The sequence below is a fragment of the Trachurus trachurus genome (genome assembly GCF_905171665.1).
Source record: "Trachurus trachurus genome assembly, chromosome: 11".
NCBI classification, from domain to species: domain Eukaryota; kingdom Metazoa; phylum Chordata; class Actinopteri; order Carangiformes; family Carangidae; genus Trachurus; species Trachurus trachurus.
In genome coordinates, this window is record NC_139904.1 from 12,311,228 (window position 1) to 12,317,602 (window position 6,375).

Here is a 6,375-nt window from a genome sequence, read left to right on the forward strand (position 1 = left end):
AATTGAATGGAGCTATTTTCATAGTTGTTATATTACTGTAATTAACCCTTGTAAATAAAACAGGATTACTCTGAATCAATTAGGCTACACTTGCTGCCAATTACGATGCCTTCTGGGGGGAAAAAAACTCATATGTTGGTAATAATAAATTCAGAATGAATCTATAATGCATCATGAAATTTGGCGACGTACCTGTGCGTTAATAAAACCAGACCTCCAGGTTCATGTATGAGGGTGTAGGACCGGCCCTTCCGATCTCTTCCCGGGCTGCTGTCACTTTAGAGGTGCAGGGAGCAGCGGCACCAGTGGTCTCAGCTCACCGGTGACAAGCCCACCACATTACGGCAGGTCACGCGTCCTGTTACTCCCTTCACAATAAAACTTTACCTCGGAAGGAGATCAGCGACTTTTTATTTTAAAGTTATACTTCCATCTCATATTTGATCATGTCACTTGGAGTACTAATTTTGAAACCCCATTTGTAGGTTGTCTGGCCCGCTCCAACACTTTTTTACGAATTCAATTTTTTCCGCTTTTATTTTGAAGAAAAAGCGTTTCCTGAAATCAACAAGTTGAGGCATCTGACGCTGACACCCCAGTGTCCCTGGATTTAATGGAGTGACTGGGAATGGGCGACCAATATACCAAACACAGACATTATAAAATACATGACCATCAATAATTATATTGCATTATTGTATGATGTATTTGAATTATTTTCTCTACTGGGTGAAAGTAAAAGCAACAATACGTTTTAAGGTTGAGTTTATTTTTGCTCTGTTACAATATTATACATCCTATTTTATAAAGTGATATTTGGGTTAAAAAAATATAGCGTTATCTTGGAAAATTAATGTTGCTCACTGTAAGATCACACAGTGAGCAACATTCATTCATTCATTGTGAAATATGAAGTTGAAGTAGAAAGTAGTATAAAACAAAATGTTGTGATGGGTGTCAGTGTAGCAAACAATTAGCCAAATTGTATGCACTATGCTAAACTATACTATACTTACATTGCACTGTGCTCTACTGTGCCGTATACCACACCACACTACACTAGCCTACTATATTATACTGTACTGTACTATACTTACAGGCTACTGAAAAAAAATGACTAATAGAATGAAGCGGACAGACCATAGATTTAGAAGGAGGCCAATGTCTGGTCAAACTGGATTAAATGGGGAGTCGTTTTCAGGATGTTTTAAATCTAATCTTGATGCCAATGTAAGAATGTTGACTGACTGTGAGAAATTGTACCTGGAGGATGTTGGTATGAGAAACTATTAGCTGCTCTCATAATTCATACAGACAGGCTCAGATAAGGCCTCATGCCTGCCTCCTTACATAAATCAGTAATACGTCTGACACCTGCCACCGTTCAGCTTTCAGGTCTCACCAGTCATTTGATAAATATTACCTGGAAGCCTGAAGAAAACTTCTTATAAAACATATTAATTTTCTACTGTTGAGAATGAACTCTGCTGTGAAATAACCTTGTTAACACTAATATCTGCAAAATAAGTTCTCAATGTCTGTGGCAGCACTTTAAAAGGTTAAGTAGGTTAAAGTGGATTTACACCCAGAACTGGTTCATTCTTGCTTTAGATTCATGGAGAATCATTTTTAGTCGTAACCTTCACAAAAGACTATTAAGAGAAAGAATTGTAAAGTAAACAATGTAAATGTCTGTAAGATCATTTGTACAAACTGTAAACTTCAAGTTGCATATTACACTCTTTCGTCCACTTGGGGGCAGCGGCACAAGATATAACCAAATTGTAACATGTTCGAATCTCACACATTATTATTACTACCAGCATGCAGTCAACTATTTACTTTTACATCCAGCAGACACAAACCAACATTAACATTCATTCAGAGGTATTATTGTGGCAATTCAACTAATCTCAGTCCAACATTCATTCTCCTGATTTGGTTTTCCACCAACTCCTGAAAAAACGTGTCTGTCATTAAATCATGAGATGTTCAAGAACACAATTTTCTACCACTGCTGGAAACAAGGTTGAAAGAAGAGATGAAACCAAACGAACAGTTTAAAAATGAAAGTGGTAGGCTACAACCAAGACAATGTGCTGAAATTCACTAACAGTTGCGTAGAGCCGAGGGGAACAGGGTGAGAATTATCTGTGGGTCGGCACATTAGCGCAACATCTTTCATGTTAGCCAGTTGCTCTATTGTTAATACACACAAAAAAATGCTCTGTGCATATGGAGAGACAGTGGGCAGTCTGGCAGCCAGGGTGCCTGGTGCTGCTGGGTGTATGGGAAGAGACGGGTGGTAATGCTGGCTGTGGCACACTGTCTGCAGACGGCTCTGTGCTAAGACAACACAGCCAGACAGCAGCAACACCAATAACAGACTGGGAGTTTAGAGAGGACTTCCTGCTGAAGTTCAACATATTTTGATTAGACCAATGGGCCTTTTTCTTTTTTTAACAAAAGGCTGCACGCCCAGACGCTCTCTGGACACAAGCAGGGAGAGGTGCAAGGGGTGGGTAGGGAATGTGCCACAGCCTCACAGCAGGAAAGACCCAAAAAACAAAATAAACCTCAACATCAAAAGTTATACGTGCTGCAGTAGTCAGTCAAGGCAGCGGGCTAACCCCAACCCCTGAGGCAAACAGAGGAAGAAAGGGTTGACCAGGTAGGCTATATGTAGGCTTGACTAGAGATTGAAGGTGTTGTTGAGGCATGGCCCTGCAAATTTGACATTTGACATTTCAGAGAACAAAATGGCGAAAGAAGAGTTCCCGCACACATGGCCAACTTGCAGAATTGTTTGCATTGTGACGTTTCGGTACTAGACCTTTTTCAAGCAAATGACACGTTCATATTTGCTTGAAAAAGGTCTAGTACCAAAACGTTGCAATGCAATAAAATTCTGTAAGTTGGCCATGTGTGTGGGAACTCTTCTTTTTTAATTTGGACTTAATTGTCACACTCCGACGCACCTGCCAAGGAAATAGATGTGCGAAGATTTTTGCTTTTTTAGAGAACAAAATGGCAAAATGATTTCTACTCTACACCAAGCCCTTTTTTAGGAAACATTAAAAAAAAAGAGTATATCAATGTAACATTAGTATCAAAGTGCCTATATCTTTTTTGTGCATAGTGGTATTTACAATCTATCTATCACTTAATAATCGAACATGGATCATTTGGTGCAAGTCTGTCATTAAAGAATTCATATCTATAGCTGATTTAATTTCAGATTGTCATTTGTTGCAAAGATGACCACGGTTCTCAAAACTAAGTAGGTTGTATCTGTCACTGTAAGTGTGTGTTACTGACTCCATGTGGTAGGCTTGTTGTCCATTGTATCAGTATGTGAGAAGTCTAACTAAAGATGGTGATGCTTGAGCCCAAACTGTGATACGATATGAACTGGAATCACCTCGTCACGGTTGTCTGCCTCCTCCGTTCAGACTGGTTTCAGATTACACCCATGATTATCCACAGTCAGATAAAAATATATGGACCATTTGTGTGAATTTTTTTCATAATTTCTTTCTGTATGAATTCCTAAGTGATGGCAATGTGGGTATGAGTGGGTGAGTGGGTATGTGTAGTCTGATTAATTTGAGGCTATTAGGGTTGACCTTTACTGTTTTTGAGATCTTGATCTGTGATGCGTTCACTTACTGATGAATGTCTGTGGGCGTATTTGAGCTGAGATGTGCAGCAGCTGTGCCTGAGGTACAAACTCAAACAGACTTGAACTTCAAATTGCCACACACTGCATCTCTATTTGGGCTCCGCAGACATTTTTAGGGCCTGTGAGTTCTGACATTAGGAGCTCGCAGGTATGAAGTCTTCTTGAACTTGCCATGCTTGGATCATTTGTAAAAGCTCCCTGTGGCAGTTCAGACTACGGCAGGGCTGACAGCTTCAAACAGTCAGTCCACAAGCCCCACACAGGGGCCCTGATAGGCATGTGATAGATATGCACAGGTTGTTTTAGACATGTTGGCTCACATTGCATCAAGAAGAGCTGCAACATTCATGGCCAACTTCAGTGTTTAAACATCTGTGTCCACCCCGGTATGTGGAATATGAACTAATGACCTTTGGAGGTATGATAATGGCTTTGAAACATAAAGGACTTTACAAGATCCTCGGCCCAGTCCAGAGGTTACTGTGGTCATTTCGGGGTTAACAGGCAGAACAATATGGCATCATAAACACCCAGCCCTCCAAGAGAGGCTCAAGATGGATTCATCTAAAGATGGGAATTTATATTTTACAATGACTGATGATGACTTTAACGACCCGACAAAAGCAAACAGGAAAAGTGAGACAGGCTTTAGACTGATGTCTGAGAGAGTGATGATGAATTGGGTAGATAATTGCTTCTTTTTTTTTTACAATGAACAAGCTGTGGTCAGTGTGGACCCACCAGCAGGATCAAGAGGATCATTTTATGTGACAGTTTCAGGAGCGTCTGTCTGTAAAAGCTGCAGTGAAACCTGCCTCACTCTGTCTATGGAGTCATTCACTCATTCAAAGAATTCCCCTTTCAGTGTCCCATTAAACAACTCAACATTTGTCAGTTTTAAACATTTTAAGCATAAAAATCACCAGCTTTAATGATGCTAAATACCAACTTACAGCTACACTAATTGATGTCTTATAATAACAACAGAATACATGACTATGCAGTGTGCACAGGCCAAGCCATTTTGTGATCAGTGCTGAGGTCATTAGGCCTTTAGTCACACAACAATCACACAAAGTCAATTGAAATAACTAAATATTTTGATGAGAAAATACAAAAAATTCCCTGAAAAATAATAAATTCTTCACTTTTTCATGATAAAAAAAATACATACTTTAGGATGTTATCAGTTTGCAAGATCTAAGTAGGCATATATATTTAAATATAGATATTCAAATTCAGAGAAACATCACTTTCAGCAGATGATTATCATCAAGTTAAATTCAATCATTATGAATCTTAATGAATTATTATCATTATTAATATTGTTATAATTGGTAATATTGTTATTATTAGTATTATATTTTTTTTAAATCATTATCAGGATATCCCTTGAGATTAAATGTTTTTTGTGAGGGAGACCTGGCCAAGAGGTTGAACTGGCGCAACAAAAGTAATTGATCGTAACAATACGATCAATGTACTTATTAACTGTGTATTGTTTTTGTTGTAACTGTAAAGCGCTTTGTGACCCTGGTCTGTGAAAGGCGCTGTACAAATAAAGTTTACTTACTTACTTACCGTACAATACAAACAACATTACAACGCACTTTCAGTTTCAATTATTATTAGCAAGGTTAGTATAATTTATATCAAATTCTGTCTACTCATAAAATGTTCACATGATTACATCTAAGTGGACAAACAAATCAGTTTAGCAGGTTTAAAATGTTTACAAGATAAAACTCTTGCATCCGTAATAGGCTACATAAAGATGATGTTTATTCTGAAAACGTTTGGTGGTTCTAACAAACACACTGAGACTTGGTTTTAGCTGGACATATAAATGCAAAACTATAGTGAATACCGTCGTAAGTTTAAAGAGAATAATCAGGCCAATAGTCATGGCTCAAAACCATATAATCCACTTCAGAGATAACTCGTCCCATTTTCAATTAATCAGCTGTTTCTACTCATCTGTGCTGTCAAGAGTCAGACTCAGAAACATGGAATTTCTTAAACTTTGACAGAAGCATTCACTTGGACTCAAGGATGATTGACTGATTAGATTTTGATGTCAAAGGTCAAGGTTGCCGTGACACTACAAAACACTTTTTAGCCATTACTCAAAACTGGCCGAAATTAGAAACTGGTGTGAGCGGAGGAGGCAGACAAACCCTGTGACAGTTACAAAACAAACATGTCAGCACCCCCTAGGGGACATAGCCTACTATGCAATTTGCAACATGAGCTCAACAATGAATAGATAATGTGGGTATGTATGTGTGTTGAATTTCAGAGATTATAAGCAGCGGCAGTCCATTAAGATGTTCACATGACAGTGTGAGTCGTGTGAGCAAAGGGAGCAAATGTTGCAGCACACATGACAGTGCCTCAACTTGCTGGAGCAGGGCAGCTGCTTTCCTCCAGGCTACTCCTCTGACTGACTGTGGCAGAGATACTTTGTTCTTTACAGCCATTGACATTATCACCCCCCGCCCCTCTTTGGTAATGATATACACATCTAGACTTTTGTTTGCCATAAAGTTGTTTTTTTACAGTAATAATTTCCTATTTGATCAATAAAATTAGTGTCAGTGTTCTGTGATGGTTGACATTAATCATTCTGTGGAAAGATGAGACTTCAAATTCTTTCAGCACACTCTCCAGCCTAGGGCTCTATCATATAAGAC